A 24,706-nucleotide genomic window follows, 5' to 3' on the forward strand; every position below is an offset into this window, starting at 1 on the left:
TTAAGGACGCCATCACAGCAAACCACCAGGTCATCAGAGCAGCTAGAAAATCAGCCATTCAGGAGAGAATCAACACCAATGCACACAACAGCAAGGGAGATTTCACCATAGTCAAGGGATTCAGAAAACCTGGCACGGACACCACCAACATCCTGCCCTCCCAGGACTTCTGTAATAACTTCACCACCTTCTTCCACCATAAGATACAGGACATCTATGAGGGATTTGCATGCAAAGGTCATCCCTCCCTGCCTACCAGCACCACCACGGACTACAGCCACCAACTAATCGTGAACCACTGGACCTTCCTCACCCTGGAAAACACCATAAAGCTCATGAACACCATCCACTCTGGGGCACCCTTGGATCTATTCCCCCACCACATCTTTAATTGAGCCAGCACCACCATTGCACCCGACCTATGCCGCACCATCAGACGCTCTATGGAGACTGCCACCTTCCCAGACACCTAGAAACATGCAGAGATAAACCCCCTACTGAAGAAGCCCTCTGCAGACCCAACGGAACTGAAAAACTACAGGTCAATCTCACTGCTCCCTTTTCCAGCCAAGGTAATTGAAAAAGCGATCAACGCACGGCTTACCAACTTTGAGGCCAACCACATCCTCAACCCCTCCCAATCTGGATTCAGGAGCACCCACAGTAACAAAACCGCACTTCTAGCAGCCATGGATGACATCCACTCTCTACTGGACCACAGCGAGACAGCAGCCCTCATCCTCCTCTACCTCTCTGCCGCCTTTGACATCGTCTCCCACACCACCGTGTGCACCAGACTACACAACGCCATCATCTGCTGCAAAGCCATGGAGTGGATCTAATCCGGCCAAACCCAGAGAGTCAGACTTTCACCCTTCACCTCAATGCCGACAGAAACCAATGCAGAGTGCCCCAGGGATCCTCCCTGAGTCCTACACACTTCAACCTCTACATGACCCTGCTCACCAAGGTCGTAAGACACCACAGGCTCAACATTGTTTCATACACTGATGACACACAGCTCATTCTCTCCCTTACTGATGAGCCATCAAAAGCCAAACAAAACTTTCACAACGGAATGAAGGCAGTCGCCGACTGGATGAGAGACAGCTGCCTCAAGCTCAACTCGGACAAGACGGAGATCCTCATCCTGGGCTTCATCACTACTGCATGGGATGACTCCTGGTGGCCAAGCGACCTCGGCACTGCCTCCTCTCCTACTGACCATGTACACAGCCTACGCATCATCCTCAACTCATCACTTTCCATGACCCGCCAAGTACGCATCATCTCATCCACATGCTTTTACACTCACCACCTACTCCGGAAGATTTTCAAGTGGTTACCCATCGACGCAAGAATGACAGTCACTCACGCACTCATCAGCAGTAAATTCGATTAAGGCAATGCACTCTATGTTAGAATAAACAGGAAACTCCAAACTAGACTTCAGAGAATACAGAAAGCCATAGCCAGAGTGATTCTGGACATCTCCCTCCACAGCCACATCTCTGCCCACCTGTGAAACCTACACTGGCTCCCCATCAACCAACGCATCACTTTCAAGCTACTGACGCACGCATACAAGATCCTTCACAACATCGGACCTGCCTATCTCACCACGCCTCTCCTTCTACACAACCTCCAGGCAACTCTACTCTGCTCAACTGGCCCTTGCCACCATCCCTAGGATCAGGAAGAACACAGCCAAAGGAAGATCCTTCTCCTACCTCGCTGTGCAGACCTGGAACATGATGCCACTCCACCTCAGACAGTCCCCCTCGCTGGCTCAGTTCAGGAAGGACTTTAAGACCTGGCTCTTCGACTGACCTGCGTCCCCAGCTTGCGCGTTGAGATCCCACCAGGTAATATGCTGCACTTTATAAATGATGATTGATTGATTGATGCTACTATGACATGGATAGTCAGTGTGCATGTATTTGCGTTGTTTAATAAATATTAGGTAACACAAGGCAGCACATAGCATTGCCTTGCATTAACTTGCATTGGGAAGGCCTTCCAAGGGTGGAGCATGCCCATTCCGTTACATTCACCCATTAATTTTGGCTCATTCCCAGATTTAATACAACTTGAAAACCTGATAATGCATTACAATGCTGAATTTTGCACCGCACATAGAAACAGGAAATCACAACAAAGGAATAATATTTGTCTGCAATGTGTCCGTTCCAGCATAAATATAATCCTGCCTGTAACACATGCACACTTGCACGATGATGTTGGGCTAGGCAGCACACAGTGTGCCAGTGCTAGGCGACAGCAGACATGCCCCATTACTTTGGAGATACAGTGATTTATGCTGTTGTAGGAGGCTGCCCTGGTGTGTAGTGGGTACCTATGGTACTTACACCTTATACCAGGTCCAGTTATCCCTTATTAATGTAGTGTGCAGTATCTAGAAGCCAGGCTCTCTAGAGGTAGCTGTGGATGAACAGCCAAGGCTTTTCTAGGAGCCATGCAAAGCTCATGCAATACCACTGTAGTCACACAGTACTCACACACATGAATGAAAATACTCAGTGTTACAAAAATAAAGGTACTTTATTTTGGTGACACAATTACCAAAAATATCATAGAGACTATACTCCCTTAAGTAATACACACATTATATACACTAGTATGCAGAAAGAGCATTAAAACAGTTTGAAAACAGTGCAATCAGTGAAAATCACAATAGTTAGAAATGGGCCTAGGGGGAGCACAAACCATACACTAAGAAAATGGAATGCAAATGTCGGCCCCCCACCTAGGCAAGTGTAGTGTGTAGAGGGGAGCGGGGAGTACTAGAAAAGCCCAAAAGTAAGTACCACATCTCACCCCAGTGACCAGGAAAGCAGAAGTAAATCACAGTAACTTTCCTAGAACACACTCAGAAATGAGAAGAAGAATTATGCAAAACCCAGAAGAAACTGCAAGACTCCAACAGTAGATTCCTGGACAAGAAGACCTGTGGAAGAAGAGGATCAAGTCCAAAAAGCACAGAAGAGTCCAGGAAGAGCAGGAGCCCCTGCCAAACCAGATGAAGGCGCAAAAGGAGAACCACTGGTGAAGAAGAAAAGTCAGCACTGCACCCAGACGAAGTCGGGTTCCTGGAGGGTGCAAGTGATGTCCCACGCCGGGTGGAGGATTGCAATTGGGTTTTCGTCATCTGAGTCGCAGGATAGAGTGTGGGGGCCAGAGCTACAAGATGCACGAAGGACTTGGAGGAAGCATGTCCACAAACCTTGGCACCTGCAAAAGACGTGGTGCACAGGGGTACTGTCTTGCGTGGGGAGGCAAGGTCTTACCTCCACCAAAGTGGGACAGCTGGAAGAGAGGACCGTCGGGACCACTACAGTCAGGATGCAGTATCCACGCAGCTCTGCAGGAAAGGGCATCCACGCAGCTGATCGTTGTCGCAGTTGGTGCCTGCAGAAGCAGGGAAGTGACTCCTTCACCCCAAGGGACACTCCTTCGCTCTTCTGATGCAGGCTGAAGACGGGCTGTCCTCAGAGGATGCACAACCCAGAAACTGTTGCAGTTGCTGGCAGAAGCCGGGGATACAATGTTGCAGAAGGCATCTTACTTCTTTGTTGCAACTTGTAGAGTTCTTGGAGGGTCCAGATGCAGTTTCATCAGTGAGAAGTCGAATTGGAGGATGCAGAGGATTCCTGCTGGAGTCTTTCAATCAGAATCTGAGGAACCACCCAAAGGAGAGACCCTAAATATCCCCGAAAGTGGGATTTGTCACCTAACCAGGTAAGCACCTATCAGGGGAGGGCTCTGTCGTCACCTGCTGGCACTGGCCACTCAGATCCTCCCAGAGTTCCCTGTTCACCTTAAATCCAAGATGGCAAATCCCAGGGACCCTCTGGAGGAGCTCTGAGCACCATCCCTGGGGTGGTGATGGACAGAGGAGTGGTCACTCCCCTTTCCTTTGTCCAGATCTTTTAATCCTGGGTACAATAAGAAGATCCAAAGAGATTGATCTCAGAGCCCTACTGGGTGGATCTGAGATCAGCTTATGGAGAATTTTTGGGCCCTGTTTATATTTGGCACGATATACCAAGCAGACAAAAAGCAGAGAGCCTTAAATTGAATCCTGCAACTTATGGGTAGCCAGGGTAGGGATCTAAGGGCATCCCTAGCTGACTGACATTTGGAATGTCCAGGAGAATCTGAGCTGAAGCATTTTGGATTACTTCAGGCTTCCTGATAACCATTTTCAGGCTGCCCAAATAAATTGAAATCCTGTAGTCCAGGTGCGATAATATCAGCCCTTGGACCACAATTCTTCTAGCTTCCAGTGGGAGCCATTTTAAAGTTTTACGGAGGGCTCTCAAAAGGCCAAAACAGGTGCTGGTAATCTTGTTCGCCTGAGAGGCCACGGAGAACTTGTAATCTAAAGTGACGCTCTGACTTTTCACTTTGTTTTTTGTTACAGGGCTTATCATTAAAGAAAACTTGAATTGAGGACATACACTCCATGTACTGTGCTGGAGAGACTGAAGTTTGATTGATGTTGTGTAGCTACTTCAGAATTGTCTGAATGACACACAATCATAATAAACCTGTTATGTTGTAATCTGTTTTTGTTACTCCTGCAGAACATTAGCCAGAGTCATGCATTTTTTGCTATACATAAACCGCTTAATATATATAAAATATATGGAACAATGGATCTAGATTTAATACTCAAAATTCTTAGCTTCATACAGAAGAGATTATGTAAGCGTAATACTAAATATAGGGGGTCATTCTGACCCCGGCGGTCATGGACCGCCGGGGCCAGGGTTGGAGGGAGCACCGCCAACAGGCTGGCGGTGCTCCACAGGGTATTCTGACCGCTGCGGTTCAGCAGCGGCCAGAAAGGGAAAACCGGTGGTCTCCCGCCGGTTTTCCGCTGCCCTGGGAATCCCCCATGGCGGCGCAGCTTGCTGCGCCGCCATGGGGGATTCTGACACCCCATACCGCCATCCTGTTCCTGGCGGTTCGCCCGCCAGGAACAGGATGGCGGTATGGGGTGTCGTGGGGCCCCTGGGGGCCCCTGCAGTGCCCATGCCAATGGCATGGGCACTGCAGGGGCCCCCGTAAGAGGGCCCCACTTTGTATTTCAGTGTCTGCCTTGCAGACACTGAAATACGCGACGGGTGCCACTGCACCCGTCGCACCTTCCCACTCCGCCGGCTCAATTCTGAGCCGGCGTCCTCGTGGGAAGGATGATTTGCACTGGGCTGGCGGGCGGCCTTTTGGCGGTCGCCCGCCAGCCCAGTGCAAATCCCAAAATACCCTCAGCGGTCTTTCGACCGCGGAGCGGTATTTTGGAGGGGGGAACTCTGGCGGGCGGCCTCCGCCGCCCGCCAGATTGAGAATCACCCCCATAGTCTGTTGGCCCAGATACCACTCCGCTTAACTTCACTAAACTATGTCTTGATTGATGTCACAAAGAGGTGAGCCTAACTTAGCTAGTACTTAATGAGATTGTACAAAGTCACTCAAGCCTTGAGCTGTGTGTCTTTGCATGGCTTTGTGCATGAAATACATGCAACACAGCTGCTAGTGCTGCGTTACATAAATGGGAAGATGTTGGGTTGGGACTGACTCATTATTGATGTGCAGACCCCCCACACACAACTGTTTATGATATGTCCCTGCTAAGTCACATTGGCCCTCATTCTGAGTCTGACGGGCGGCGGAGGCCGCCCGCCAGACTTCCCCCCTCCGAAATACCGCTCCGCGGTCGAAAGACCGCGGAGGGTATTCCGAGTTTTCCCCTGGGCTGGCGGGCGGTCTTCGCAAGACCGCCCGCCAGCCCAGGGGAAAACTCCCTTCCCACGATGACGCCGGCTCGTAATAGAGCCGGCGGAGTGGGAAGGTGCGACGGGTGCAGTTGCACCCGTCGCGTATTTCAGTGTCTGCTTTGCAGACACTGAAATACTTTTAGGGGCCCTCTTACGGGGGCCCCTGCCGTGCCCATGCCATAGGCATGGGCACGGCAGGGGCCCCCAGGGGCCCCGCGACTCCCCCTCCCGCCATCCGGTTCCCGGCGGGAGAACCGCCAGGAACTGGATGGCGGGAGGGGGAGTCGGAATCCTCCATGGCTGCGGAGCGCGCTCCGCAGCCATGGAGGATTCCTACGAGCGGCGGAAAGTCAGCGGGAGACCGCTGGCTTTCCGCGTCTGACCGCGGCTAAACCGCCGCGGTCAGAATGCTCGTAGGAGCACCGCCAGCCTGTTGGCGGTGCTCCCGTGGTCGGTGGCCCTGGCGGCCACCGACCGCCAGGGTCGGAATGACCCGCATTGTTTGGTTTATTAACTTGAAAGTAATGCAAGGCAGCAAAGATCACTGCTTTGCATTACCTTGTATTGAGAAGATCCTCTGTGCGTGAACCAAGGGTGTTCCCATGCATCCACTCATGTATTTTGTGCCATGAGCAGATGTTGCAAGACATACACACCTGGGATTGTCTCATAATGCCATGCATTCACCAGTGAGGTGTGACATTTATAGTGTTACATAATTCTTCTGGTTTCTTAATGTGCCTGATTTTCTGCAGCACATAAGAAAGAGTGATATGCTTCTATAGTAATTTAGTTACTTAGATAGAAGGTATCACTTCCTGTACAAGTACAATCCTACCCATAATGCAGGGACCAGTCAACCATGTAGCAAGGCTTTCTGTTTTGAGAATATGGAACAGACAGTCCACAAGAACCAGAAGAGTGAATTTTTACTGCATTGAAACTCTATCCCATTTATGCTGTGCATTGTTGCAAGTTCCATTGGGTTCAACCTTTCACCTCGGAACCCAAGGACATCATCTGCAGTGTCCCTCAAAGCTTGTCTCCCAGCCCCTCACTAATCAACATCTACCTGGCCTTTTTGGCCAAGAACATCAGATCCCAGGGAATAAACATAACATCCTATACAGATGACACCCAGCTGACCCTCTCACTATCAGATGACCCTTCCACCATAAAGGTCAACTTCGGCAGTTGCATGACAGGCAGAGCCAACTGAATGAAAAACATAATCCTAAACCTCAATACAGACAAAACAGAAGTTCCCATCTTCAGGAAAACCACCTCTCTGTAGTACAACTCTTGGCAGCCTACAGAACGCAGAGCAACAGCTACCCAGACAGACCACACACACAACCTTGGCATCATCCTGGACATCAAGCTCAACATGAAAAACCAAATCAACTAACTTCTGCCTGCTTCTTAACTTGATACCAGGCTGGTGGCTCCACCACGGTCGTAACGTGGAAGCCAGACCGCTGCTTTGGCAACGGTCCGACCTCCACCGTGGCCCTGGCGGTCGTAATGAGACCCAAAGTGTTCATCTACCCATGCTCATTCATTCACAATATACAGATGATTTATTACATTGGTAAAAAAAATAGTCTTATTTTAGCACTCAATGTAAAACATACAATGCAATACAGATTTATAGAGCCTGGCTAATCACCAATGAGGGTATCTTCATGGGAGGATCAGACAAACTGAGCTGCTCAGTTCAGACAAACAGCCAGGTCTTGAGTCCTTTCTTGAAATCCAGAAGAGAGGATGAGGTTTGTAGGTGAAAGGGGAGGTTGTTCCAGGTTTTTGCCGCAAGGTAGGAAAAGGAGTGTCCTTTGCTGTTGCTCAGGCAGGTGAGGGGTTGTGTGTGAGAGAGAGAGGTGCAGCGTGGGGGGTCTGGAGGGTAGGTTAAAGTTCAAGCGGTGGTTGACCTATGTTGGTCCCCAATTGTGAAGGGCTCTGTAGGTATGGGTCAGCATCTTGAATTGACATCTCTTCTGAATGGGAAGCCAATGGAGCTTCTTGAGGTGGCTGTGGTGTAGGTCCCTTTGGGGAGGTTGAGGATGAGTCTTTGTGCTGTGTGCAGTATTGACTGCTGTCTCTTCAGGAGGTATGTGGTGATTCCTACATAGAGAGAGTTTCCATAGTCCAGCCTGCTGCTGACTAGAGCTTGAGTGGCGGTTCATCTGGTTTTGGTGTAGAACAATTTTAAGATCTTACGGAGCATGAGAAGAGTTTTGTTGGCCTCCAGGACTTGTTCCCCTGGGAGGTGTTCCCAAAGATCAGCACTTCTGTTGTGTCTGTTCTGAATTTTAGACAGTTGTTCTTCATCCAGTGGGTGATGCCCGTCATGCACATGCAGAAGTTGGCCTTTGTGGTGGAAGGGTCTTCTGACAGTGAAAGGATCAGCTGGCTGTCTTCTACGTGGGATATGATGTTCATTCCATGGGATCTGATGATGTTGGCCAAAGAGGTCATGTAGGTGTTGAAAAGTGTGGGGCTGAGAGATGGGCCTTGAGGGACGTGGCAGAAGATTTCCTTGCGTTCCGAGGTGAAAGGTGGAACCCAATGGAACTTGCAGCAATGTATAGCATGAACAAGTAAGAGTTTAGTTTCAATGCAGCATATTTACACATATATCTAGAATGTAGGCACTCTCCTGGTGCTTGTGGACTGTCTGTTTCATATTCTCAACACAGAAAGCATTGCTACATGGTTGGCTGGTCCCTGCATTATGTGCAGGCTTGTACTTGTGCAGGAAGAAACACCTTCCATTTAAATAACTAAGGGCCTGATTTATAGTTTGCCGGAGGGGTTACTCTGTCACAAACATGATAGATATCCTGCCTGCTGTATTACAAGTTCAACGGCTATAATGGAATTGTAATACTGCAGATTAGATATCTATCATGTTTGTGATGTAGTAACCCCTTCCTCCAAACTCTAAATCAGGCCCTAAATCACTACAGAGGCATAATACTCTTTTTATATGTGATGCAGAAAAACACATACATAGTAAGATTATGTAACACTATGAAGGTCATGCCTCACTGGTGAATGCATAGCATTATGACACATTCTTAGGAGTGTATATCTTGCAACATCTGCTCATGGCACCAAATCCATGAGGTGATTCAGGGAAACACCCATGGTCCACCCATAGAGGATCTTCTCTAAGCAAGTTATTGCAAAGCAGTGATAGTTGCTGCCTTGCGTTATTTTGAAGTTATTAAACTAAGTAATGTGACTTAGCATGGGATGGATATATTATAAACAATTGTGTGTGGGGCCTGCACCTCAAAAATGAGTCAACCTCCAACCCAACATCCTAAAAACCTTCCCAGTAATGTAAAGCAGCATTAGCAGTTGTGCTACATGTATTTCATGCACAAAGCCATGCAAAGACACACAGCTCAAGGCTTCAGTGACTTTGTACAATCTCATTAAGTATTAGCTAAGTTGGTCGCACCTCTTTGTGACATCAATCAAGGCATAGTTTTAGACAAATGTTATTAGTGAAGTGAAGTGGAGTGGTATCCATGCCAACAGACTATATTTAGTATTACGCTTACATCTAATGTGACATTTAGGAATCTCGTCTGTATGAAGCTAAGACTTTTGAGTATTAAATCTAGATTCATTGTTCCATATATATTTCACATACATTAAGCGGTTTATGTATAGCAAAAATGCATGACTCTGGCAAATGTTCTGCAGGAGTAATACAAACAAATTACAAGATAAAAAGTTTCTTATGATTGTGTGTCCTACAGACAATTCTGAAGTAGCTACACAACATCAATCAAACTTCAGTCTCCCCAGCACAGTACATGGAGGGTATGTCCTCAATTCAAGTTTTCTTTAATGATAAGCAGTCAACGTAAGGATAGTGTGAGCCCCTATGCCTTGCATGGGTGTCCCTGAGGGGTCCACTGGTCTTATAAGGGATCTCAAACAATATAAATTATGATGTGCACGTAGCCAGCTCTACTTTTGCAGCAGAGAGTGACCACCAGTGTATGACTGAACATTAACCTCTTTATTTCTTATTAAATGTTTGATTAGTCACAAAATATGGATGGTTATGAATGTTATTAAAATGAAATTACAATGTTTGTATCAAAATGAACATGTATTCTGAATGAATTATTCAGTAATGGTTTATTAGTTGATGCTAATATTGTTCTATTAAGCAAGAAATATATTCTGGAAATGTATTTAATTATATGTACATATTTTATTAGGTAATTTTCTCTTCTTTCACTGATGATAGCCTCATTACAGGATCCTTCTGCAAGTGGTGAGTGGGAATACATAAATTACAAACATATACTAAGAGAGTGTATGTGTAGGAAGTCACGTCTGGCATCAAATGTACTGTTTTTGAGACACAACACAAGGGAACAGGCAAAGTAGCTGGGCTGTGTAGTGTTGTTGTGTAGCCATTTTAGTTATAATTTTATGCACGTTATTTTAACACACTAGGCCGCTGTGCACTTTAACCTAGATATATTTTATTCTGCTTTGCATTGTTATTTTTACAATAACCATTTTATGGTCTTGTTTTATTTTTCATCTAACAAACTGTTTTGCTTAGCGCAGCACTGTGTTCTCAAACAAGACATTCTTGATCACCCTGTGCTTCATTCAAGGCTACAGTCTGGTACATTGCCGGTAAACGTGGTAGAAGTTTAGTCTCCAACATTCATAGAAAATAGACATCCTTACGTAGGGACATTTTCTTAGAACATCAGCTGTGTTATTATAAAAACACTTCCTAGTCCAATTATACATTAAGAGGGAGATTCCAACCAGGGAACCATGACTGTATGTTGATTGCTGAACGCTTCGTTACAGATGCTAACGCCGACCACTGGCCTTTGCTCAGGTATGGGGGTTGATATCTTCCCAGGGGAACCTGAAAGGCAGAATTAGAGCTTAACATGCTGTGCTCAGATTATGATTCAGACAGGAAATAATCCATCAATGTTAGTGACAAGATGATAACGTTTTTCTTATGCTTCACGCTTCTCGTCACCATTTTAATACTGTCATGTTGTGTCATTCTGGTTATTGCAGCTCAGGCTTTGCTATCTAAGATGCAGTTGTTTTATTAAACCAATCATTAAAACATATACTGCTTCTGTTTGTCATTTATTTCTGAGACTGAATTGTAAATGAGAGAACCGGATGTGACCTGAGTAACCACGACTTCCCTGAGAAGCCTAATATGTCATGCGCTCGGCTGCCCAATCATCCCTATCCCCTGGTACAGATGAGGCACTGCTAGTTAGCCGGAGCAAAACCTGGATTTAGAGCGACAGGTGTCACCTGCAGTGGGTCAAACCCAGTCTCCCACACCATGGACGATCTTGCTGCTCAAAATCCAGTAGTCTCATTAGAATAATGAGAGCCTACGCGACGGTGTGACAGGGAGACAGCATAAGTCACTGTATCTCCAAAGTAAAGGGCATGTCTGCTGCTTCCTAGCACTGAAACACTGTGTGCTGCCTAACCCAACATCATGGTGCAAGGGTGCCTGCCCCACAGGCATAATTATATTTGTGCTGGAAGGGACACATTGCAGACCAATACTAATCCTTGGTTGTGTTTTCCTGTTTCTATGTGCGGTACAAAATGCATCATTGTGATGCATTCTCAGGTTTACCAGTTGTATGAAATCTGGGAATGAGTCAAAAACCATGGGTAAATGCGAGGGAATGTGCATGCTCCACTCTTGGAAGGCCTTCCCAATGCAAGGTAACGAAGGCCTTTGGAATGCAAGGAAACACAAGGCAGTATTATGGGCTGCCTTGTGTTACCTACAACTTACTAAACCATGTAAATTGCTGCCTGCTGGCATTGCATGTCTTAGTAAATGACAAACATGATTGTGCATTGAGTCTGTGCAACGTAAGTGATCCAAACCCTACAACATGTTCTTCTGTAAGATGCTCGGAGATTTGTTCTTTATTCATCATCATTATCAAATTCCTTATTTCTGTTTAGCATTATCTTTGCAACACAATAAAACCATGCATAAAGGGACAATCAAAATTAACAAAAAATGCACAGTTTAAAACACCTCAACGTTTGGAAGCACATGGTTAAAGCATATATAAAATTTTAAGACCTTGTGGCAGTAGTTGCAGCGATAGGGACAAACGAGGCGACTCAGTTTTGGTAATGTACTATGAGTGGTTTATTTTGGTCTGTAAGTGTTCTGATAACCAATCTGCGATTTGTCCTTTATGGTGGTGACCTCTTCCTTCTCTTTTCCCCAGGGCCCGGCGGCTGGCGATGGTTCTCTCGGGGACACAACGTCATCAGAACAACCGAAAAAGGAAAGAAAGGTAGGTAAGCCGCAAATCTGGGTATGACTGAAATGTTGTTAGTGAGATGAGAGGGTGTGGAGAGAGAGAGAGAGAGAGAGAGAGAGAGAGAGAGAGAGAGAGAGAGAGAGAGAGAGAGAGATAGAGATATGATGGCTTGGTGTATGGGTTCTAGCCCCAAGTGACGTAGGGGATAGAAAAGTACCAGAGGGTCCCGTCTGTGCACCTCGGTGGGAACCAAAACTTCTCTCTCAAATGAGCGTGCTACCACCACTTCGTGCTGGCTGTGTGAAGGTCAAACACACGTGCAGTGCCCTGAGACTTTGTCTTATCTGTGTGATAGAAGGCTCCTATGATCCTTAGTGTTCATGGGGGTTAGTATCCCCAAGGGTCTTTTCCTGAGTATTCCTTCCCTGCCTCCCTTCCTCCCACACTTCCCCCTCCTGACACTCCTCACCCTCCTCCCTCCCACCAATGCTCTCAGTTTACTTTTTAAGCAGGACCGTACCTGCTCGAGCCACACTCCTCCAGGGACGTGGCGGAGTCTCCGCTTCTCGGGCCCTCCTTGGCCCTCCGTCGTATCGTCTCCTGAATCCGGCGGCTCTTCGTCCTCAGTCTCCTCTCCTTCCGGCTCTCCGGCGTCTTTCCTTCAGAGTAGCTCTTCGCCTTGAATTCACTTTTAAATAAGTACAGGCTCAAATTTTCCTTTTAAAATTAAGGGAAGGCTGTGTTTATTGTACATTATTAACATCAGGCTCCAGGTAGCGGGGAAAGATATAGAGCAGCTCAGAAATGTCCCCTCCAAGTTTTTTCTTCTGAGTGTGGCAGTGGAAGGTCTCTGTGCGCTGCAGCCAAGGATATGTGCACCAAGAATCAGACCATACATGCGAGTGCAGCTACAAATATCAGTGCAAATGCCACTCTAAGGGCCAGATGTAGGTAGGTTTCCTTTTGCGAGGTGCAAATTGCGAGTCCCAGCGACTCGCAATTTGCACCTCGCAAAAGGAAATGCAGAAAGGTGTCTCAGACACCTTCTGCGAGTCGCTATGGGGTCGCAAAGACCCAACTCATTAATATTAATGAGGTGGGTCGCAATTTGCGACCCCATAGCGATTCAGGGCACTCACGGGGATGGTGGCCTGCTGGGAACAGCAGACCACCATGTCCGTGACTGCTTTTAAATAAAGCAGTTTTTTTTTTTCAAAGTGCAACCCGTTTTCCTTAAACCTTTAGTTTCGGTATTTTTCAGGGCAGGTAGTGGTCCATTGGACCACTGCCTGCCCTGAAAAATAATTTTTTGTGCCAGACACAAAGGGGAAGGGGTCCCATGGGGACCCCTTCCCGTTTCCGCCTGGGTTACCATCCACTTCAAGTGGATGGTAACTGCGCTTTCATTTGCGACCGCAATCGCGGTCGCAAATGAAAATGCATACCATTGCGACTCGCAAATAGGAATGGAACACCCCTTCCTATTTGCGACTCGGAAATGCATTTTGCGAGTCGGTTCTGACTCGCAAAATGCATTTCTACATATCAAAGTGGCTTTAGCGACTCGCAAACGGCGATTTTCGCCTTTTGCGACTCGCTAAAGCTTTGCTACATCTGGCCCTAAATGTTTGATTAAAAAGTAAAAAGACAGTGCATTACCAAACATACAGCACCATGAGAGGGGTCTTAAGGCAGATTTGCAATTTAGATACACACTCCATGACATGAATTGGTTTGACATTTAAGTACACTCCGGGTTTAGAAAAACACAGGACTCCAACTGTGGTACTATTATAAGATTTTACTAAAGAGTCTCAATTATTTATAGGGTGGGGAAATGTTGGGAGCCTATACAAGGTCACATATACACAATATGTTCAGTATCCATCAGGAGTATAGCCCCTGTGAAGTTTGTCAGCATGTTATCCACAAAAGTAGACAACTTTTGAATCTTTATGGAGTTTAAGATAACCCCTACTGAAGGAATTATGGCTCCAAATATGTCACCAACGACATCCGCTGTCTCTCGCTTTTGTCTAGTATGTTGTAATTTAGACATTTTAGGAATTTGCTTTAAGTCATCAATCTGGTAGATCTTTGGGAAAACTATTCCCAAATAACATGTCCCATACCATCCCTTTGGAAGACGGTAATAAGCATTAAGCCCACATCTATAATAGATCCCAGGGATTGCTGGATCCTGTCCATTTAACATGAATGTCCATTTACTCTGAAACAAAAACACATGACTGCACTCACTCGTTCACACAAATAAAGTGTCATGCTCGGATTTCAGCCTATATATACAAAGCCTTCCTACGTGTAATGCATCTATAGCTAACTTGCCCTGTGTCTTTATAGCAGTGTAAGCATAATCATTTGCAAGCGTGCATTTTTCTAATCCCTTTTCTAGCTTTTCCTTTAATGGTTTCCGTCTGTCATCAGTGTGATCTAAGAAGCTCTTTTCTACAGGTGTTAATAAGCAGGTTAGATTATTGCGGTGCGCATAAGCTGTCCCAAATGTCAGTGTCGGCTCAAAGAAACCCCTAACTAATTTTATGCTCGGTTCTTTAGCTAATTTATTTAAAAACTCAATTACGGGCACAAAGGAAAACACTACATCTAAGTTAGAATAGAAGTATTGAACATGTTCTTGATCATAGAATCGTGTTAACAGCAAACTACAGCCTATCCCATAGGTTAATGGCAGACTATGATAAGTAACCCCTTCTTGTACTGATGAAGGAATCTTCGTGCACACATAGCAATTTTTCGCATCCATTGTGTCAACATACTCATTCAGCAAGCAATAGAAAACATTAGTAGACAGTTCCCCTTTCGGATTAGTTCCCTCATGCAAGTATTTTGCATCCTGTTCAAACTTCTCCCATGGTGCTAGTGTAGCAGTTTCAGGATTTGAAGCATTGTTAGTCACTTTCTTATCCACCAATGGCATTCCCACAATCACACCTATAATTATTATTGCACAAACAATACCCAGAATAGCACTCAACCATCCACACATCCTACCCTTATTACTATTATCTCTATTATAATTCATGATCTGTAAAGAATCAGGTAGCAGAATAATACAAAGCAAACAATCAACTTGAGGACGATATAAAGCTCTCTTTTTTTTGTGTGCAAAGTCTCTCTTTCTCTGCGAGTATTTACAGCGTTTCACTCACTCCAGGACCCCTTTGTCAAATCAGGTTAGCAGCTTGTCATAATCGTTTTTTCAGAGTCAATTCAGGTTAACAGTGTCATATCCGGTAATTTTATCAGTCTCTTTTCAGCTTTTCAGCTTTCAATTTCAATTTAACAGTCTCCTTCTAAGTTTGAGTTCAGGTGCCGTAGTATTGACCTGGTACCTCTCGATCAAAACAGAACGCCAAGAATTCTTGTTGCCATTCAGCTGATGTTGCATATGCCCATTCCGGACCTGCGTACCTTCTGTTTGCAACTCTTTTTCTTTTCAGTTTGTGTTCACCCTGCAACTCTCCTTCACTGAGATCTTCTTTCCTGGTTGTATCAACTTCTTCCTGTATTGTTTCATTAGGGATCACTTTCTCTCCTGCAGCTTGTGGCTCCCGCCAATTATCTCCATTAAGTGTTTTCTTCCTGTCTGGCCTTTCAGGATGTTGAACAGCGCCCTCCTCTTGTGCTATGGTGTTTTCTCTTGATGGACCTGCAAGCGGCTCAGGAGGAGTTAGAACACCTCGACTTCCTTCTGCCTCACTCCCTTCGCCTTCAGGGTCAGTTATGAGCTCAATTTCAAACCTGTATCCGTCTGCTTCTGGGAGAACCTCTCTTTGTGTCAGTTCCCCTGATGCCCCAGTTGAGATAGGCTCACTGCCACCCCTCTGGATCTCATTTACGGTTTGATTGACTAAGCCGTCCTCAGCGGGCTCTCCTTCAGTCTCAGTTCCCCTTTGAATACTCTCCGGCCCTGAGACTTCCTTCTCTGCAGCTGTTGTTTTGGACACTTCAAGTTCCTCGTCAGTTGGACACGTCACCTTCTTTGTGTGACTGGCATGTATCCAATTCGGAAGACCTGTGCATTTCACAGCAGTAGTGGTATCAGTATCACTTGATATGGCCCCTTCCAACGTGGCTCCAGACACGATTTTCTCACGTGTTTCTTGACAACCACCCAGTCACCGGCTTTCAGGGTGTGACCTGGATCACTTATCGGTCGCAATGTGGTAGCTTCCACCTGGTGAGAAAAAGAGCGGACCACGTCAGCCAGACCCTTGCAGTAGTCCAACACCATATCATCCGTGATATTCACAAGAGCATTTGCAGGCACTGCGGGCAATCGCATAGCTCGGCCCATTAGAATTTCATGAGGAGACAGTCCTGTTTTCTTGTCAGGTGAATTTCTCATTGATATCAGTACTAAGGGCAGTGCATCTGACTATTTCAAATTTGTAGGTGCACACACTTTTGCCATTCTCGATTTCAAAGTACCATTCATCTGTTCCACTAGTCCTGATGCTTCAGGGCGATAACTACAATGCAGCTTCCGCTCAATGTTTAATGCGGCACACAAGAGCTTAATCACCTCATTGTCGAAGTGTCTGCCCCTATCTGATTCTAAAGAGATCGGGAATCTGAAACGTGGTATTAACTCCCTAAGCAGCAGCTTTGCTACTGTGAGACTGTCATTCCTACGTGTAGGGTAAGCTTCAATCCAGTGGCTGAAAATGCACACAATCACCAACACGTACCTCAATCCTCCACACACAGGCATTTCAATAAAGTTCATCTGCATCATGCTAAACGGACCTCCAGCTCTCCCAACATGGCTCATATTAACCAGTCCCTTTCCCTGCATTCATCTGCTGACAGATGATGCACCTGTGACAGATAACCTCTGCAGCTTGTCTGAATTTTGGATTGAACCAATCGATTTTGAACAACCTGATTATTGCGTCTCTCCCAACATGTGCTTGACCATGGTAAAATCTCGCAAACTGTGACAAAAGACTGTTTGGCAAAACCATTTTTCCCTCTTCTGAAACCCATAAGTCATCTGACCTCTGTGCACATTGCATTCTCTGCCAGGAACGTTTCTCCTCTTTGCTAGCACATCCCTGCAGTGATTTTAGCTCATCTAATGTGTCAATCACCCTTAATGCAAAGTTTAAGCATGTTTCATTTTCAGTTTCAGGTAACAATTCCCACTGATCCCGAAACGATATACAGTTCAATGCACAAAACATTGCGACTTGATCTGCATAGCCGTTTCCCATTGACACAAAATCTTGTGACTTCACATGAGCATTGCATTTTACCACAGCAATTTCAAGAGGTAACTGAATCGCGTGCAACAAATCCTCAATCTTTTCGCCATTTTTCACTGGAGAACCAGAAGAGGTCATGAAACCCCTCTGTGACCACAATTGGCAAAAATCATGTACAATTCCAAATCCGTATCTGCTGTCAGTATAGATAGTGACTTTCAAGTTTTCAGCTACGTGGCATGCCCTTGTAAGAGCGATTAATTCTGCCACTTGAGCAGAGTACACTCTTTCGAGCCAGGATGCTTCTAAGATACCAGTGATTGCACACACGGCATATCCAGCTCTCAGCACTCCTACTGAGTCTCTCAAGCATGAGCCATCAACAAAGATAATGTAATCATTTTCTTCCAGTTGAGTATTTTTGATATCAGGCCTTGGTTTGGTGCACAGATCTGTTACCTCAAGACAATCATGTTCTACTTCCTCAGCATCATCGTCTGCATTATCAATAGGAAGTAAAGTTGCCGGGTTCAATACAGTACATCTCTTAAGGGACACATTCGGAGACCCCAGTATAATTGTCTCGTATTTAGTAAGGCGGGCAGCTAACAGAATTTCAACTGAACGGGGAACCATTACTGTTAAAGGATGTCTCATCACTATTCCTTCACACTGTGTGAGGCTTTGACCAACTGCTGCAACTGCACACAAACAACCCGGTAAGGCTGCTACGACTGGGTCCAAAGTAGCTGAAAAATGTGCTACTGAGCAGTTTGCACCTCCATGGACCTGTGTCAGGACAGACAAAGAACAAGCATCATGTTCATGACAAAACAGTACAAAAGGCTTTGTGTAATCAGGCATAACTAAAGCTGGTGCCCTGCACATGCTTTCCCTTTACTCCATGAATGCCTTCATCTCTTTCTCGGACATGGTTATGGCACCTGGGCTATCCTGAACTTCCTTGACTGATAGTCTTAACAAGGGCTTAGAGATGATCGAGAAGTTGGGAATCCACTGACGACAGTAACCCACCATTCCCAAAAACATCGCAACATCTCTTTTTGTTGTCGGGGGATTCATCTGCAGTTTGGCTGTCACTCTCTCTTTGGATATTTCTCTTGACCATTTCTCATTCAGGTGACCTAAGTACTTCACCTCCCTCTGACAGTATTGCAACTTCTTTGGGGAGACTTTGGTGGTCATTACAACCCTGGCGGACGGTGTTAAAGCGGCGGTAAGACCGCCAACAGGCCGGCGGTAAAAAATTTGCAATTACGACCGTGGCGGAAACTGCCAACAAAGACAGCCACTTTAAGACTCAGACCGCCACAGCGGTACAAACAAACAGCCCGGCGGTCACCGCCAACAGACAGGCGGGAGACAATGTACCGCCCACACTATTATGACAGGCCAATCCGCCACCTTTTCCGGGGCGGATTCACCGCGGATAAAAACACGGCGGAAACAGGAATTTCAAAGGAAAAACGCTCACCTCTACACACCCCACGAGGAACGAGGGCACCATGGAACCGGAACTCCAAATTCTACCTGCGATAGTCTTCCTGCTCCTCTACCAGGAGCACGAATGCCGGCGGCGAAGACCACGGTGAGTACTGCACCTACGACACAGGGGAGGGGGAGGCAAAAAACAGGGACACACACACGCAACACCCCCACCCTCACCCACAACAACACACACACTAATACATGTTGATACATTACAGTTACACCCCCTAAGCCCCCCGGAAGAATGCAAAGACAAAAGGAAATTAGTTTAACCATAGAAATATATTAAAATCCAGTACTCCAAAATATATATACACTATAAACAAATATATACACCAATAATACAAGTCCAGGTATTGCACCATTTATAGTCCGTGGACCACTGGGTCCAAAATGCATGGGCGAGGCCCACACTTGATACCCGATCAAAACAGAGAGAACACTGCAGGGGCATCAGATAGAAATAAAACAGGCACCTCAGGGGGAAGGGAAGGGGGGGCACCTCAGCCGGATGAGTGCATAACGCCAGATCCACGAGGGGGCTCAATGCCCACTGTACAATCCTGGGGAGTGCAAAGCCACAGTCTCTCAAGTCTCTACAGTGGGTGGGTTGCCCACTCTTCAATCCTGGGGAGTGCAAAGCCACAGTCTCTCAAGTCTCTACAGTGGGTGGGTTGCCTACTGCCATATCCTGGGGAGTGCAAAGCCACAGTCTCTCAAGTCTCTACAGTGGGTGGTTTGCCCACTGTTCAATCCTGGGGAGTGCAAAGCCACAGTCTCTCAAGTCTCTACAGTGGGTGGGTTGCCCACTGTTCAAACCTGGGGAGAGCAATGCCACAGTCTCTCAAGTCTCTACAGTGGGTGGGTTGCCCACTGTTCAATCCTGGGGAGTTCAAAGCCACAGTCTCTCAAGTCTACACAGTGGGTGGTTTGCCCACTGTTCAATCCTGGGGAGTGCAAAGCCACAGTTTCTCAAGTGGATAACAGTCTCCACTGGTTCTGGAGGGGGACTGGTGCCCAGAGTGCTTCATCCTGTGAAGGACAGAGGTAGTGGATGGATCTCTTCACTGGTTCAGGAGGGGGACTGGTGCCCAGAGTGCTTCATCCTGTGAAGGACAGAGGTAGTGGATGGATGTCTCCACTGGCTCTGGAGGGGGACTGGTGCCCAGAGTGCTTCATCCTGTGAATGAGAGAGGTAGTGGATGGATCTCTCCACTGGTTCTGGAGGGGGACTGGTGCCCAGAGTGCACCACTCACCCCGTGACGGACCCAGTTGCGTCAGTGCCCCTGCCGCTCATGGGCTAGTGGTGCTTGAGTCGGCGGTGCCCTGTTCAGCGGTGCTTGAGTTGGCGGTGCCCTGTTCAGTGGTGCTTGAGTTGGCGGTGCCCAGCCCAGCGGTGCTTGACACGACGGTGCCCAGTTCAGCGGTGCTTGAGTTGGCGGTGCCCGGCCCAGCGATGCTTAAGTCGACGGTGCCCAGTTCAGCGGTGCTTGAGTTGGCGGTGCCCTGTTCAGTGGTGCTTGAGTCGGCGGTGCCCTGTTCAGCGGTGCTTGATTTGGCGGTGCCCTGTTCAGCGGTGCTTGAGTTGGCGGTGCCCTGTTCAGCGGTGCTTGAGTTGGCGGTGCCCTGTTCAGTGGTGCTTGAGTTGGCGGTTCCCTGTTCAGCGGTGCTTGATTTGGCGGTGCCCTGTTCAGCGGTGCTTGATTTGGCGGTGCCCTGTTCAGCGGTGCTTGAGTTGGCGGTGCCCTGTTCAGTGGTGCTTGAGTTGGTGGTGCCCTGTTCAGCGGGGCTTGTGCTGGCGGTCCTTCATGGCCCAGCGGGGCTTGTGCTGGCGGTCCTTCATGGCCCAGTGGGGCTTGTGCTGGCGGACCTTTCATGGCCCAGTGGAGCTTGTGATGGTGGTCATTCATGGCCCAGCGAGGCTTGTGCTGGCGGTCCTTCATGGCCCAGCGGGGCTTGTGCTGGTGGTGGCCTCCTGGGCAGCCGGGCTGGGGCTGGCGGGGCCATCCTGGGCAGCGGGGCTGGGGCTGGTGGGGCCCTCCTGGGCAGCTGGGCTGGGGCTGGCGGTGGCCTCCTGGGCAGCTGGGCTGGGGCTTGCGGGGCCATCCTGGGCAGCTGGGCTGGGGCTGGCGGGCCCTCCTGGGCAGCTGGGGTGGGGCTGGCGGTGGCCTCCTGGGCAGTTGGGCTGGGGCTTGCGGGGCCCTCCTGGGCAGCTGGGCTGGCGGGGCCCTCCTGGGCAGCTGGGCTGGGGCTGGCGGTGGCCTCCTGGGCAGCTGGGCTGGGGCTGGCGGGCCCTCCTGGGCAGCTGGGCTGGTGTTGGCGGGGCCCTCCTGGGCAGCTGGGCTGGGGCTGGCGGTGGCCTCCTGGGCAGCTGGGCTGGGGCTGGCGGGGCCCTCCTGGGCAGCTGGGCTGGTGTTGGCGGGGCCCTCCTGGGCAGCTGGGCTGGGGATTGCGGTGGCTTCCTGGACAGCTGGGCTGGGGCTTGCGGGGCCCTCCTGGGCAGCTGGGCTGGGGCTGACGGGCCCTCCTGGGCAGCTGGGCTGGGGCTGGCAGTGGCCTCCTGGGCAGCTGGGCTGGGGCTTGGGGGGCCCTCCTGGACAGCTGGGCTGGGGCTGGCGGTGGCCTGTTCAGTGGTGCTTGATTTGGCGGTGTCCTGTTCAGCGGTGCTTGAGTTGGCGGTGCCCTGTTCAGCGGCGCTTGATTTGGCGGTGCCCTGTTCAGCGGTGCTTGATTTTGCGGTGCCCTGTTCAGTGGTGCTTGAGTTGCTGGTGCCCTGTTCAGCAGTGCATGAGTTGCCGGTGCCCTGTTCAGTGGTGCTTGATTTGGCGGTGCCCTGTTCAGCAGTGCTTGAGTTGGCGGTGCCCTGTTCAGCGGTGCTTGAGTTGGTGGTGCCCTGTTCAGCGGGGTTTGTGCTAGGCCTAGGTATGTGTGACGCAGTTCAAAATGAGGCCATGTGGGCCCCTGAAATGGCGGCTGCCTGACTTCTAAAGTGGGACAATGGGATGGGAGGTAACTGCGCTGGCGTTGTACACGGTCACGGTAGGCGGTCGGAGACCGCGGCGCAATGCTGCATTGGTTAACATTTGACCCTATGGGTCCCAAGAGCCAATGACGATGTACGCCGGCGGTGATGGTACGCACCGCCACGGACGTGACCGCCGCAGACGTGACTGCCATTTTCTATCACTTCAATCACTCGATACCTGATCTTCGAAAGGAGAGGACCTACACTGCTAGTGCTGCTGTGACCTCAGTCTGGAAGAGACAATGGCTCATGCGTCTGGGGAAAGGGACCCTGCCTTCACATCGGAGGAGTTGGAAAAGCTCGTTGATGGGGTCCTCCCCCAGTACACGCTACTCTACGGTCCTCCAGACAAACAGGTAAGTACACAGGGAGCATGTTGTATGGGCTATGCCTGTGTTGAGAGGGCTGGATGTAAGAAGGAAGGGGGCAGAGTGCTGCGTGCATGAAAGACGGTGAGTGCATGTGCCACATGGCAAGGGTAGGGATGGGGGCCACTCACTTTGACAGTGCAGTTGGTAATGACTTCTCTTCTTCCCCTGTACATTTCATGTAGGTCAGCGCCCACCAGAAGAAAGATATTTGGCGTGCCATCGCCAAGGACGTCCGGACCCTGGGGGTCTACCACAGTTGGAGCACCCACTGCCGGAAAAGATGGGAGGACATTCGCCGCTGGAGCAAGAAGATGGCGGAGGCTCAGCTGGGGATGGCCTCCCAACGTGGGAGGGGTGCCCGTCGAACCATGACCCCCCTGATGTTCCGGATCCTGGCGGTGGCCTACCTGGAGTTGGATGGGCGCGTGAGGGCATCACAGCAGACACAAGGGGGTGAGTACACTCTCATTCAGCTGACTTTGCGCGCAGTGGAGTTGTCTGGGTGGGGGAGGAGGGATGTGGGTTTCCCTAGGCCAGGGCGAGTTCCGGAGGCTAGGCCCCTCCGTAAGGCATGGCCCTGTGGCCCCCCCACCCCACCTCTGTAGAGTGCCAAGTACAGCTATTCATGCCCCTGTGTCATCTATGTGTGCAGATGTCGTCCATAGCCTTGTAGGCCATTTCCTAGGAATTGCACTGTAGAGCCAAAGAGCGCGGCATAGTGCAGGGGGCTTCTGTGTCTGTCTTGTCTGCCAACGGTAGCGGTAATCCATGCACTCAACCTGTCTTTCTTCTGTCTCCCCCCCCTTTTTGTGGTCTTCCTGTTCTTGTGTGCATTAGCATCATCAGGCGGAGGAGCAGTGGCACCGGAGCACGAGGGAGCTGCATCCCACATGGCCCTGGAGGGCCACACTACAGACTCTGAATTCACCAGTGGGACAGAAGGCGAGTGGAGCTCCACGGCGGGGACAGGAGCTGAGACAAGCGACACAGACTCGTCCTCTGATGGGAGCTCCCATGTGGTGGTGGCAACATCTGTGCCCCCCGCGTCAACAGGTACAGCCGCCACCCCCGTACCAGCACCGCCCTCCCAGCAGCCCCTCAGCCTTCGCCCCAGGAGGGTGGGCATCACCTTCGCCCCAGGCAATTCAGGCCCTGCCCCAGTCACCCCTGCTGCCCTCAGTGAGGAGGCCATTTACCTCCTAAGGTCACTCACTGTTGGGCAGTCTACCATTTTGAATGCCATCCAGGGTGTAGAAAGGCAGTTGCAACAAACTAATGCATTCCTGGAGGGCATTCATTCTGGTCAGGCGGCCCTTCATCAAGCTTTTCAAACTCTGGCCTCAGCACTGATGGCAGCCATTGTCCCCGTCTCTAGCCTCCCCCCTCCAACTTCCTCCACCCAGACCCAATCCCCTGTACCTCTGCCTATCCCAAGCACACCATCAGACCAGCCAGCACACACCTCACCACACAAGGGAAGCTCAGGCAAACATAAGCACCACACATCCCACAGGCACTCATGCAAGCATCACACACATGCAGACACACCAACATCCAGAGCCTCCACTGTGTCCCCCTCCTCGTCGTCTCCCTCCTCCCTCCCAGTCTCGTCCTCACACACCTGCATGCACTACCTCTACATCCCTCACCAGCACACGCACCAGCACACCCCGCTCACGTGCAGTCACCACCCCCACTACCATTCACACATCCCCTGTGTCCTCTCCCAATGTGTCTGTGACGCCCCCTCCCAAGATACACAAACGCAGGCACACACCCACCCAATAGCCATCCACCTCACGACAGCCTCCAGCGCATGCACCTGCACCCAATGTCACCAAACGTACACCTCCTACTACCACCCCCTCTTCCTCCACTCCCAATCCCCCTCCAGCTAACCATCCCAGTGTGCCCAAAATAATTTTCCTGTCCAGCCTTGACCTTTTTCCCACACCTCCCCCACCCCGTCCATCTCATAGGTCCCGAAGTAGCACCTCAGCCACAACATCTCCGGGACCAGTGGTGTCTGTAGTCACAGGTATGTGGAGTGCACCGGCCACCAGGACAGCCAGTGTGGCACCGAGCCACAGCACAGCCAGTCCCCCCCTATGAAGCATCAGAAGTTGGCCAGTGCCGGGCGGGAGAGGGGGAAGACTCCAGCCACCAAAGCCACTCCCAGGGGTCCAGGTGGGAGTGTGGAGTCAGCTGTTACACCTCCCAAGGTGGGGAAGGGCCACAAGAAACCCGGCAAGTCTGGGAAGAGCTGCACGGCGGAGAAGACCGCCATCATCCCGCTGCCCAGGAGGGCCCCGCCAGCCCCAGCCCAGCTGCCCAGGAGGGCACCCCCAGCCCCAGCCCAGCTGCCCAGGATGGCCCCACCAGCCCCAGCCCAGCTGCCCAGGATGGCCCCACCAGCCCCAGCCCAGCTGTCCA

The 24,706-nt window shown here is 49.4% G+C and overlaps 1 long non-coding RNA gene across 1 annotated transcript in view; it reads right to left on the reverse strand.

Annotated features, from left to right (window-relative positions):
* Positions 1 to 10,081: 10,081 nt before the first annotated feature.
* Positions 10,082 to 24,706, reverse strand: part of LOC138295219 (uncharacterized) — a 66,382-nt gene continuing 51,757 nt past the window's right edge. The window contains exon 3 of the long non-coding RNA XR_011203542.1: positions 10,082 to 10,719. This is a non-coding gene — a long non-coding RNA (uncharacterized lncRNA). The remainder of the gene's footprint in view (positions 10,720 to 24,706) is intronic.

Source organism: Pleurodeles waltl, chromosome 5 (genome assembly GCF_031143425.1).
Source record: "Pleurodeles waltl isolate 20211129_DDA chromosome 5, aPleWal1.hap1.20221129, whole genome shotgun sequence".
NCBI classification, from domain to species: domain Eukaryota; kingdom Metazoa; phylum Chordata; class Amphibia; order Caudata; family Salamandridae; genus Pleurodeles; species Pleurodeles waltl.